At 41.0% G+C, this 12,720-nt stretch overlaps 1 long non-coding RNA gene across 1 annotated transcript in view; it reads right to left on the reverse strand.

The window, feature by feature from the left end:
* Positions 1-3,600: 3,600 nt before the first annotated feature.
* Positions 3,601-12,720, reverse strand: part of LOC117976283 (uncharacterized) — a 33,030-nt gene continuing 23,910 nt past the window's right edge. The window contains exons 3-6 of the long non-coding RNA XR_004666913.3: positions 10,442-10,531; positions 7,811-10,009; positions 6,574-6,599; positions 3,601-4,999 (exon numbers count right to left, since the gene is read on the reverse strand). This is a non-coding gene — a long non-coding RNA (uncharacterized LOC117976283). The remainder of the gene's footprint in view (positions 5,000-6,573; positions 6,600-7,810; positions 10,010-10,441; positions 10,532-12,720) is intronic.

Genomic DNA, 12,720 nt, shown 5'->3' on the forward strand with positions numbered 1-12,720 from the left:
CAGTTCCCTCCTATGACATGTGGGAATTGTGAAAGCTACAATTCAAGATGAGATTTGGGTGGGGACACAGCCAAACCGCATCACCAAGTAATCATGGCCAAGCCCCTTACGTGCTTGGAATCTGTCTTCACGTCTGCAAAATGGAGACATGTGGATGAATATTACTCCTTCACAGTAGCATTGTAAAAATTCCAGATGCTAACACCTCTCATCATGCCTGGCACCTCCTAGCTCTTCATTTAGTTCTTGAATCTCAAAAGGGAAGTATAGATGTTATCTTGTATGTAAGTTTGCTTTCGAAAGTAATACTAAATAGAAATAATATAAACTATACTAAATAGAAACTGAATATTAACTAATACTAATTATTTAAAATGTGTAGCAGTAACATTCCATACCCACCCACAAATAAATGCAGAATATGTGATGATAGGTTTATAAAAATACTAGAATTGAGAAAAGAACCCAGTCGCAACTGCCCACTGGATACAGGCGGTGAGCGCTGTCTTTGCCTATAGGACCTAAAGGTTACATTTGCATTTGTAATCACTGCCCTGCCACATTTTGATGAATGGGAGAGCAGCTAGATCTTTCTCCTGAAAAACTTCAGTCCCTTTGCTGTAAAGAGTAAGTGGTTTGTTTTCGAAACGGACTTCCCCATTGCTGTGTTTCCTCTACTCTCTGTTAGCAATGGAGAAAGTGATCAGGTTTGGGAAATTCCTGCTGGAAGATGAAATCGATCAGATGGCACCCACGCCTGGTAGCTGTTTACATTTTCCTTATTCTCCTTGGGAATGCTTGCTTTTCCCTTCAGGACCCTTTATGCTTTGACCAGCATACCTTAATGTCCCTATAGAATAGAGCCTGAACTGCTGTCCTCTATCACCAAACAAAACGTTGTGAATCGCTGCAGCCATTTTTATACAAATGCCCAGAATGTTCTATTAATGTAGGTGATCTGCATTTAGGACAGAAAACTGGCCAGGGAAATTCCAGGAGGGCTGTTGAGGTCATGGACCAGAATTTCCAGGCGATGACACAGATTTCCTCATTCCTCTTCTAAAGCATTTCTCAAAAGTACCAAATACCCGACAGGTGGATGGGAATGGGTGAAACCACTTTGCTCCAAACTGCGTGGTCAATGCATCTCAGCTTATTCCAAGAGACCTGGGTAGAAAATTAGCATTCACAAAAAAACAAACAAAAAAAACCCCACCATTTCAGAGTTCAAGGGTGATGGAATTCTGAGAACTGTATCCAGCACCAAGTTAGGCAGCATAGAAACTAGCCCTGGCAAGAAGAAAACTGCAGCAAAGCTGACTCCAGCTGGCTCCTCCCACCAGCATGGCTCCTCCCATCAGCATGGCTCCTCCTCATGACTGCTGCTCCGCCCCAGGATTTCCAGATCCCCAGCCGATTCCGCTCTTGTCTCCACAATCAGGTGTTCCCAAGAAGTCACCAGACGAAAAAGATACTTGCACATGTGTGTTTATAGCAGCACAATTCACAGTTGCAAAAATGTGGAACCAGCCCAAATGCCCATTAATCAACAAGTAGATAAAGAAACTGTTATATACACACACACACACACACACACACACACACACACACACATGCGCTGAGGTGCTATTATATATATGCGCTGAGGTGTTATATATATATGCACTGAGGTGCTATATATATAATACACACATATATATACACATATATACACACACACATATATATATGTATGTAAAATGGAATACCACTCAGCTATAAAAAGGAATGAATTAATGGCATTCACAGCAACCTGGATGGGATTGGAGATTATTACTCTAAGTGAAGTAACTCAGGAATGGAAAACCAAACATTGTTTGTTCTCATTCATAAGTGAGAGCTAAGCTCTGAGGATGCAAAGGCATAAGAATGATACAGTGGACTTTGGGGACTCAGGGGGGAAGCTTGGGAAGGATGTAAGGGATAAAGGACTACAAATTGGGTTCACTGTATACTGCTTGGGTGATGGGTGCACTGAAATCTCACAAATCACGGCTAAAGAACTTGCCCATGTAACCAAATACCACCCGTTCCCCAAATGTATAGAAACAAAAAACTAAAAAAAAAAAAAAAAAAAAAAAGTCGGGTGTTCTTTTGTCCATGTGTCTTTGGTCTCTTCATAATAATAGAGTAGCAGAACTTCCTAAGATTCTGATTGGGAGAATCTTGGGGCATTCATCAGGAGCCTGGCATTTCTGGAATCTCCTATATGAGGGCAGTTGTGGGGAAAGTTGTAAAAGAGAAAAATGAAAAGACTCCTAAAGTTGGAAGGAAGGGGAATGAGTAGAGGATATGGGCATTAAATTTAGTGGAAACCAGGCAACCCTTCATTTATTTCTGGAAATGAATATGGATACCTTGAGGGAACAGGAAAGAAAATATTAATGGAAGCCAAGGAAAAGGGAAATGAGGGATAAAAAGAAGAGGGGGAATGAATACTTGGAAATCTGATACTCAAGAAACTCACTCCCAGGCCCTTTTTTCCCCCCAGATAGAGTCTTGCTCTCTTGCCCAGGCTGGAGTGCAGTGGTATGATCTCAGCTCACTGCAGCCCCTGCCTCCCGGGTTCAAGCTATTCTCATGCCTCAGTCTCCCAAGTAGCTGGGACCACAGGCGCCTGCCACCACGCCTGGCTGAATTATGTATTTTTGGTAGGGACGGGGTTTAGCCATGTTGGTGAGGCTGGTCTTGAACTCCTGACCTCAAGTGATCTGCCCTCCTGGGCCTCCCAAAGTGCTGGGATTACAGGCATGAGCCACTGTGCCTGGCCATCAGGGCTCTCATTTTTATAGGATGTTCTTTCCCTGTTGCTTAGCACCTTCCAGCCAGTGCCAGATAAGCACCTTTCCTTTTAATCCTGAATAATTTAATAATAGTGTACTTGGCATACCCAGTAACAGGGGTCTAGAGTCTGTGAATTAAGAGGTGGGACAGGAGGACTCCTGCAACTAGCAGCTCTCTGGGTCCTGTACCAATCTCTCTTGCTGCTGCTGCAGAAGGACGATGGTCTGTGACTCTGGAGGTCATACATTTATCCCTCCATTTGTAGGATCACAGGCAGAAACAGAAGCTGCTTCTGGGAGGAGAGGGACATGGACCAGGCAACATGTGGGTAGGGAGAGACCGTCAATCTAGGTGGAGAATTGGTCACCCAAGACTTCCTAGAGGCTGGGCACAGTGGCTTACGCCTGTAATCCCAACAGTCTGGGAGGCCAAGGCAGGAGGATCACTTGAGGCTAGGAGTTCAAGATCAGCCTGGGTAACATACTGAGACCCCCATCTCTTAAAAAATGAAAATAAAAATAAATTAGCCAAGTTTAGTGGCATTTGCCTGTAGTCCTAGCTACTCAGGAGGCTGAGGTGGGAGGATCATTTGAACCTAAGAGGTTGAGGCTGTAGTGACTGCCCTCTAATCTGGGTGACAGAGTAAGACTCTGTCTCTAAATTAAAAAAAAAAAAAAGGACTTGCTGAAAATGAATTGTAAATGTAGTTTCATTGAAAAGAGGCTATCATTGGGTTTGTTATCAGTTAGCTTTCGCTGTGTAACAAACACTCCAGACTTAAAACAACACGCATTTTATTGATTTATCTCATGGTTCCTTGGGGTGGCTGGGATGGCTGGATGGCTAGGGTAGCTCTTCTAATCTGAACCCACTCGGTGGGTTTCTGTAGCCTGCTGGTGGCTTGGTTGGGGCTGGGAGCTCTGGGGCCCCTCACTCACATGTCTGGCAGTCGGCCAGCTGATTGGCATGGGAGGGCTTCCTCGGGGATTCTTGTCTCTGCTCCATGTGGTCTCTCATCCTCCCACAGACTAACCCCGGTTTTTTTCACATGGCAGCAGCATTCCAAGAGTGAGAGGAGCAGAAGGAAACTCAAAGACCCCTTACAATCCAGGCTTGGCTCTCACACAACTTCATTTTCACTACGTTAAAGGGGTAGAGAAAAACACTCTTTTTCTTGATGAGAGGAGCTGCAAGGAATTTGTGCCTGTCTGCAATCTACCTCCTATGTTCTAGGGCCAAATATGCTTCTGGTTGATGATGCCACCTTGGGCAACCACTTTGTCTCCTCAAGCCCTTTTTTTACCTTGTCTCATCATCTGGAAAATAAGAGACACATATTAGATCACCTCTGAGAACCCTTCTAGCTCTAGAGGAAACTGAGGCAGATAGAGGTTGAATAACTTGTAACTTGCTCCAGGTCACACAACTAGTGTGGCAGAGTTGGACTATGAATGTAAGTTTCCTGAGTCTAAAAGCCATGGCATCAGCTGCTAGGCTGTGTTGCTTCCCTGGAGTATCACAATTCTTATGTGAAGTATGGGATCACAAAATGCATTAACACAATCTGTCTACCTTAAGTCTGCTCCTTAAATTTATTCCTGTGCTTTTAAAAGGTTTTTCTTGAAACTCAAGCAATTCAACCTAATTCTCCTCCCATCTTTGTTCTCCTATAACTTTACCCATCCATCCATTCATTCTTTCATTCACAAATATTGATTAAATTCACTTAAATGTGAAAATGTGGCATTATTAATAGTCACAGTAGCCTGGCACTTTGTGTTTTTAGACTGCTTCTCTTATTTCTACTGCTTCAGTTTCATTTTCTCTGCTATATGGGTTAGTGATGTTATTATACCGTATTACAGATGGAGAAGTTAAGTCATAAAAGAATCACAGGGCTGGGTGCGGTAGCTCACGCCTGTAATCCCAGCACTTTGGGAGACCAAGGGGGGTGGATCACCTGAGGTCAGGAGTTTGAGACCAGTCTGACCAACATGAAGAAACCCCGTCTCTGCTAAAAATAAAAAATTCGCCGAGCGTGGTGGTGCATCCCTGTAATCCCAGCTACTCAAGAGGCTGAGGCAGGAGAATCACTTGAACCCGGGAGGCGGAGGTTGCGGTGAGCCGAGATTGTGCTGTTGCACTCCAGCCTGGGCAACAAGAGTGAAACTCTGTCCTAAAAAAAAACAAAACAAAAAAAAAACAATCACAGGAATGTTTATATTTATACAAAGGAACAGTGATCAAATTGGAGTTTCACTTTTAGCTAGCCAATTTTCTTGGAAAACAGAATTCCCCTTCTGATATTTGAGTTATCAATGAATACCTTAGGTTAAAATAATGCTTTATTAATGCTATATTTATTTTATGTTTTATAGTATTTTATTTTTAATACTTCATATAGTCCCAAATTTAAATGGTACAACAAAGTTCATAGTAAACATCATCTTCCCTCTGTTCCCCATGCTACCCAATTCTCTTCCCCACAGTCAATGTTTTTGGCTTCTTGTGCATTTTTCCAGAGATATTTTATGCACTTATCAGCAAGCATATAGACATATACGTGTAACTGTATATATATTTCTCCTTTTAGTAGTGCACAAATGGTAACACACTAGACACAAAGTTGTATTTTTTTTAGTTTAACAATATATTTTTGAAGCAATTTATTAATCTTTTATGGATACATAATATTCCACTGTATGGATTCGAATAATTTATATAACCAGTCTCCTATTAATAGATCTTTAGGTTATGTCTAATCTTTTGCTATCCTATATAATGCTGCAGTTAATAACCTTGCACATAAATCCTTCAACAAGTGTGTGGGCATATCTGCTGCAAGAATTCTTGAAAGAGAAATTGCTAGGTTAAAAGTTAGGTGCATAGGCTGGGCGCAGTGGCTCATGCCTGTAATCCCAGCACTTTGGGAGGCCAAGGCAGGTGGATCACCTGAGGTCAGGAGTTCGAGACCAGCCTGCCCAACATGGTAAAACCCCCGTCTCTACTAAAAATATAAAAATTAGCCGGGTATGGTGGTGGGCGCCTGTAATCCCAGCCACTCGGGAGGCTGAGGCAGGAGAATTGTTTAAACCCGGGAGGCGGAGGTTGCAGTGAGCCGAGACTGCACTCCAGCCTGGGCAGCAAGAGCGAAGTTCCATCTCAAAAAAAAAAAAAAAAAAAACAGATAGGTGCACCACTAATAAAGAACATGCCTAGCACCCGGATCTTGGTTTCTAAATATTATTCTCTACTTCAATGGAAAATGGCCCATTCCAGGACAGAAGCTGGGAAAACAGAAGATGAACCTGGGACATCTTATTGTGCCAGAAAGTAAGGAAATGCTCACGGAAAAATGGGGACATGTCAGAAGACACACATCAGGAGCAAGAATGAAGGGGTCCCCACTGGCCAAGCGTGGAACCATTTGGGCATCAAAATAAACATTGATAGTAGCACAGTATAACTCATTAAATCCATGAGTCCATGCTGATATAAACAGGATATTTCCAGAGTCTCAAAATATCTCCCAAAAAGATACTTACCAATTACAAAAAGGACAATAGAAACCTAGCAGACACCACTCTAACCAAGCAATCGAAATGGCATCACCAGTATTGGGACAAACTGACATATGGTGCACATAACGTCAATTTCATGTTATTTTTGTCGAAAATGCATACCCTGAATCTAATCGTGAGGAAACATCAGACAAACCTAAAATAAGGGATATTCTTCACAATAACTCACCAGCACTCTTCAAAAATGTCAAGGTCCTGAAAGAGAAAAAAAGGACTAAAGAATTATTCCATGCTAAATGAAATTGAAGAGACTTGACAACTCAGTACAATGAATGATCTTAGATTGGATCCTGGGAAAGGAAAAAAAATTTATTTTACGGTTAAGGACAATAGTAAAGCAGTTGAAAAAATTTGGATAAGATATACAAATTAGGTAATGGTATTATAGCAATGTTAATTTCTTGATTTTGACAACTTTTCCATGGTTATTTAGCAGAATGTTTATAGAAAATTGTCAGAGTTAACATCATTGGAAAAATAATGTGTGTGCATATAATATACATGCACATAAATATTATAATTCAAATGTGATTAAAATGTTAATGTTTAGACAATCTGGGTATATAGAAATTCTCTTCACTATTTTTGCACCTTTTCTATAATTTTGAAATTATTTTTTTACGTTCAAAGAAAATACATGTGCATTTGAAATTTTGATAGATTTCATCAAATTGCCTGCTATAGAAACTGCACATTTTCTCTGCCACTGCCAGCAATGAACAAAAGTGGCACTTCATATTTACAAAATGCATTCGTATATTACACCAGGAGAATTTATTACTACTCCAAGAAATCGAAAAAGGTATTTTCTCCATTTTACATAACTGAAGCTTCAAGAAGCGTAGACAGTAAGAGTAGTGGTTAAGAACATAGGCTTTTGAAACAATAATTATATGCTATTTCACCCCAATCAGACTGGCAAACATTATAAAGTTTGAAAATACCGAACGTTGGCAAGGATGTGAAGAAATGAATAATCTTACAGTGTGTTGGAGGGAGTGTAATTTAGTACAATCATTTTGGAGAGCAATTTAGCAATATCTAATAAAGTTGAAGACATGCACATCCTGCAACCCAGGAATCCCACATCTAGCTGTGTTTCCTAGGGAAACGCTCACACGTGTGTACACACACACATACACAGTCATGTTCCCCGCACTGTGACTTGTAACAGTGAAAAACAGGAGACAACCTAAATATCAAGCCATTGTGGTATATTTATTCTCACACAGTTAAAATAAAGGAATTGAAACTGTAGCTCCCACATAGAAAAAACTCAAAAACTTAACGTTGAGTTTAAAGAAAACAGATTGCACAAGAATTTGTACTTTTATGTAGTTTTCTTCAAGTGCTATATATTATTTATGAGACTACTCAGGTACATGTAAGAAAATATAAACTCTTACCTGGGAACGGCATGGCAGCAATCTCAGTAGAATGGTTATTTGGGGGAAGAAGTGAGAGAGAAAGAATTGAGAAAGTCTAAAAGAAAGATCCATCTCATTTATACCATTTTATTGTCCAAAAACATAGATATAAAGCAAAGGGAGAAAATATTAGCAGTGATCAAAATGGAGTTCTAAGTATATAGGTCTTTATTAGGTTATTCTCTGTACTTTTCCAAATGCTTAAAATATGTCATAGTGGCCGGGTGCGGTGGCTCACGCCTGTAATCCCAGCACTTTGGGAGGCCGAGGTGGGCGGATCACGAGGTCAGGAGATCGAGACCATCCTGGCTAACATGTGAAACCTCTTCTCTACTAAAAATACAAAAAATTAGCCAGGTGTGGTGGTGGGCGCCTGTAGTCCCAGCTACTCGGGAGGCTGAGGCAGGAGAATGGCGTGAACCCGGGAGGTGCAGCTTGCAGTGAGCCGAGATTGCACCACTGCACTCCAGCCTGGGCGACAGAGCGAGACCCTGTCTCAGAAAACAAATATATATATATATATATATATATATATATATATATATATATATATGTCATAGCAAAATAATAGGGAACGATGAATATAAGCCTTGAAGTCAAATAATTCTGGGCTCAAATCTTTTCCAATGCTTGCCAATTGTGTGATATTGGATGATTCCCTTAACATCTCTGGACCTTTGTTTCACCATGTTTTGAATAGAAATAAAAATGCTTGTTTGAAAAGCTGGTGTCAAGACTGAATGTGAAGATATATATTAAACCCTGGCACAATGCCCCTAAAAGGTGCTTAAAAAATAGTAGTTACTACTGCACTCCAGTGGTTCTTAACAGGGACATTTGGCAAAATCTGGAGACATGTTCGGTTGTCATAACTGGAGGGTGGGGAGGTGCTACTGGCATCTGGAGGCCAGGAATGCTGCTAAACATTTTACAGTGCACAGGACAGCCCACACACCCAAAAAATATTTATTCAGTCACAAGTATCTACTGTTGAAGTTGAGAAACCTTCCTATAGCCGAAGGTCTCCCAGAACTTGACCCAGGCCACTTTACTCCCACTTAAGTGCTCTTGCCTGTATAACCAACCTGTAAGGTTGTTAGGCCTTGGCCTTTCTTCTAAATTATTATAGGATTAATAACTAATGATGGGTATTTCCCCTCCTTTCAGCCAATCTGTTTCACATTGGGTAAAACCTACCATCTTACTGAATAGAAGAACTGCCTAGCTCACGAAAAGTTTTCATAAATCGTTCTTGAATGAATGAATGAGTCAATCAATCAAGCCATCAATGAGTACAAATACAAACTCTGAAATCATAAAGATCTAGTCACTCTTCTTGGCTTGCCTTCTCTGACTTCCCATTCATTTGAAATGAGGTTGTATTCAGTTTTCGCTCTCTTCTAACAGGGGATCCAAAAAAATGAGTCAAAAGTTCTCAGAGCTTCATATCCCATGTCTGAGGGGGTCTTCTATTATAACAATTCAGAGTCAAGTCCATGGGCTAATCTTCCAATGGCCCTTGTCAAGACACATCTGAAATTTGCTGAGACACAGAACTCTTCAGCTTAAACTGACAACGGCGATACAAAGTCAAGTGAGGTATTGACCTAGAAATGATGACCATATTTATAACACCTCAATCTAGTTTGACTCTAGAACAGCTTGTGGAAAGCATGTACTGTTGTTTTGATACAGTATCAGGAATATGTACCAAAAATAGTTTTTTGAAACTATTTACTTTTTGCTTTGTTATAGACTCTGATTTGGGGAACCCAGACGTTGTGCTTGTTAACAGGACAACTTTGAGTCCTTGCTATCTTCATCTTCACCATCGATTTGGAGAAGGTAGGTGCCGTTTCTTTCTGAATTCATTTTTTCTAGTGTTTGTTTTGGCAACACTGAAGTTCTCACCAGTTGTTTCAATGATATAAAAATTATCCACATCATTATAATTATATTATAATTTAGATAGTATCATTATAATGCATTTGGATGATAATCCAAATGCATTCTAGTTCCTACTTACTTGTGTACATGTCCAACAGGACTTGATGGAGAGGAGATTCACCAAATGAAATGGTACAAAGGGCACTATGATTAAATGTTGCTTATCATCCTAACTTTGTACTTGTGACTGAGTGACCTTGAGAAAGTTACTTGATCCCTCAATTTTTTCATCTGCAAAATAAGAAATTCAAACTGGATTATTTTGAAGGTATTTCCCTAAACTCTTTACATTGCACCCTTGCAAAGACTGAGAAACACTGATTTAAAGCAATGATTTCCAAAAGCATGGTGGACAGGCCATCTGCTCCCATCACTGGAGTGCCTGCTAAAAACTTCCTCATCCCAGATCTACCAAGTCAGAATCTCTGAGGTTGTAGAACAGAAATCTGCTTTTTTGAAGTCTCCAGGTGATTGGGATGCTCAGTAATATTTGAGAACCGCCATCCTAACCATTGAAAACATCCTATTGTTCACATGTACATTCAATTCTATAAAACGTGATGAGCTAGGCCTGCACCATGCAGAAACTGGCAGTAACTACAAATAGAACCATCTTATATTTGTAGAAAATGTAGCAAGGTCAGCATCTGATGGCTGTATTACCTTTTGATTCCTGGCTCTGTATCCTCTACTGGATACTTCATTGGCAGATCTAGTTGTCTGGTGTAGGCTCATTGGCTCTGCCTCCCTTGACTGCAATTGAATGACAGTAAAATTGTTTTGGAAGTGACCACTGAAGAATGGCATCTCCTCCTAGACGATGTTCGAGCGTGATCTTGTCAGTCTCTGTCACTCCCTGAGATGTCATGGTCATCGCCTCCTAATTTGCAATGAGCTTTGCCATCGCTCTTTTGCTATGGAAAGTTGGGCTTTGCTCCTCAGGGTGTCATCACTGTGAAATGACTAAGGGAATGTGAGTCCTAGGAAATCATGTTTGTATGTGCAACCAAGACGGCAGACTCCTAGAGAGAAGGGGCCATGCCCAGAGACCCCAGATCAAACAGCACCAGGCCATGTTCAGAGCTCTGGGCTGTGAATCAGAAAACCACTCAGACCATGCTGTATCCAGTTCAGTAGCCAGTACAGGATTATGTGGCATTTCAGGCTTTGCAGATTGTGTGCCTAAACCCTCAAGGAATCACAGGGACCCCTAAAAAGACTTACGTCTTTAAGGAATACTAAATCCTGGCTTTGAAATACAAACAGTGTCTCCCAGTACTGCCTACAGAGACTCCCCGCCAGGATCAGTCTAATTGCTCAGTGGGGTGACTGTTACTCTTCTCCAGGGCTTCAGCAGACATTATTTTCTGGCATCAAATAAAGGGAATTGGAGCCTTAAGAATATAGTGTTGCTGTTGTCTACTGTGGACTTGCTGTTGTCTACTGTGGACTGGATATAAAACTCTTCTCCCAAATCACAGGCAAGGCATTGTGTGTGATCTGTCAGGTAAAATACTAACAAGTGCCCCTTCATGAGATAACCACTCACCCATAAAGAGCATTCCATACAACACCCAGTGCTGGCTGGGGATGGATGTGGGCTTTATTTGATTTGGGGTTGATTTATTTGTTTACCTTGTTTCTAGAACAGCATAACTTGGATTTAATGTCTCAAATACTGAATCCAATACTTCTAGGTTCACTGGCTTGTTATCGTTTAGCATTTATGAAGTATATGTCAATGCCCTTGGCACTTTACAATGACTCATAAAAAGGTATGATCCTAGCCGTTGAGCATAAGGTTTCTATCAGTTGAATTACTGCCAATGTGGAAACAATCTCAGGACTGATCTGGATATTCTTTGCCGGCTAGACACCCTGGTTCCTCATTGCATCTGGGCCCAAACAGAAGTACAATAGCTGCTGCTACCATTTTGATGTTCGTATCTCAGTGCAATAGAAAGTGCATAGTTCCTGACACTAGGGAAAGGCTTAGCAAACATGGATGGATGGGTGGATGGATGGATGGATGGATGGATAGATAAACAGGTGGATGGAGACCTCTTTCCTCAGTGGACATCTCTCATATTCTATTTCCCCTTCCACCTGCAGCTTTATTTATGTGTCTTACAAACCTTGTGGTTATAGAGCTAGTTTACTTAGAAATAAACTATTACTTAAGTGACTTTTTGCAATGAAGATGAGATCAATATTTCTATGAGACAAAAACATGATGAGAATCTGATTGCATAAAATCATATAAACTGGTTGTGAATATTATATCGATGTCAATTTCTTGGTTTTAATATCCTTCTAGACTTATATAAGATGCTGCCATTCGAGGAAGCTGGGTGAAGAGTATAGGGGATTCTGTACTATTTTTGCAACTTCCTGTGAATCTATCATTATTTCAAAAAAGAATCCCATGATTCTTTCCCATCAGCCTCACATCTTTGTAGTCACACCTCACTGACTACACTTTTCAGTTACTAACCCCTCCATGAATTATTAGCAATTCCAGTTGTGTCAGTTCAGAACCTCCAACAAGCAGAAGCCAAAACAATTAGACATGCAAGAGATGTATTGCAGGAAATTTACAGTGAATCATAAAGTGAAAGGGCGCTGGAGTGGGCAGGGAGAGCTTCAACCTGCTACGCAAGTCCAACACCTGTGAAAGGATAGCGGGAAGGATGGATCCGGTAAGAAGTGCCTCAGACCATGTGTATGTAATTCAGAGAAAAATCTCACCTGGGCCAATGAGAAGTCCCCAGGCAACCATTGCTTGTTAGAGGAGTCCCACGGGGTTGGGAATGGAATGCTGCAGTTCTGGTACCCCCACTGTTCTCAGTCATTACCTGGAACAGCCTGGGAGTGGCGTGGCCTGGAATGAATGCTGGATGGATCCAAATGTGCAAAGACAACTGTAGGCTGCCAATCAGCTC

This window comes from Pan paniscus, chromosome 18 (genome assembly GCF_029289425.2).
Source record: "Pan paniscus chromosome 18, NHGRI_mPanPan1-v2.0_pri, whole genome shotgun sequence".
Taxonomy (NCBI): domain Eukaryota; kingdom Metazoa; phylum Chordata; class Mammalia; order Primates; family Hominidae; genus Pan; species Pan paniscus.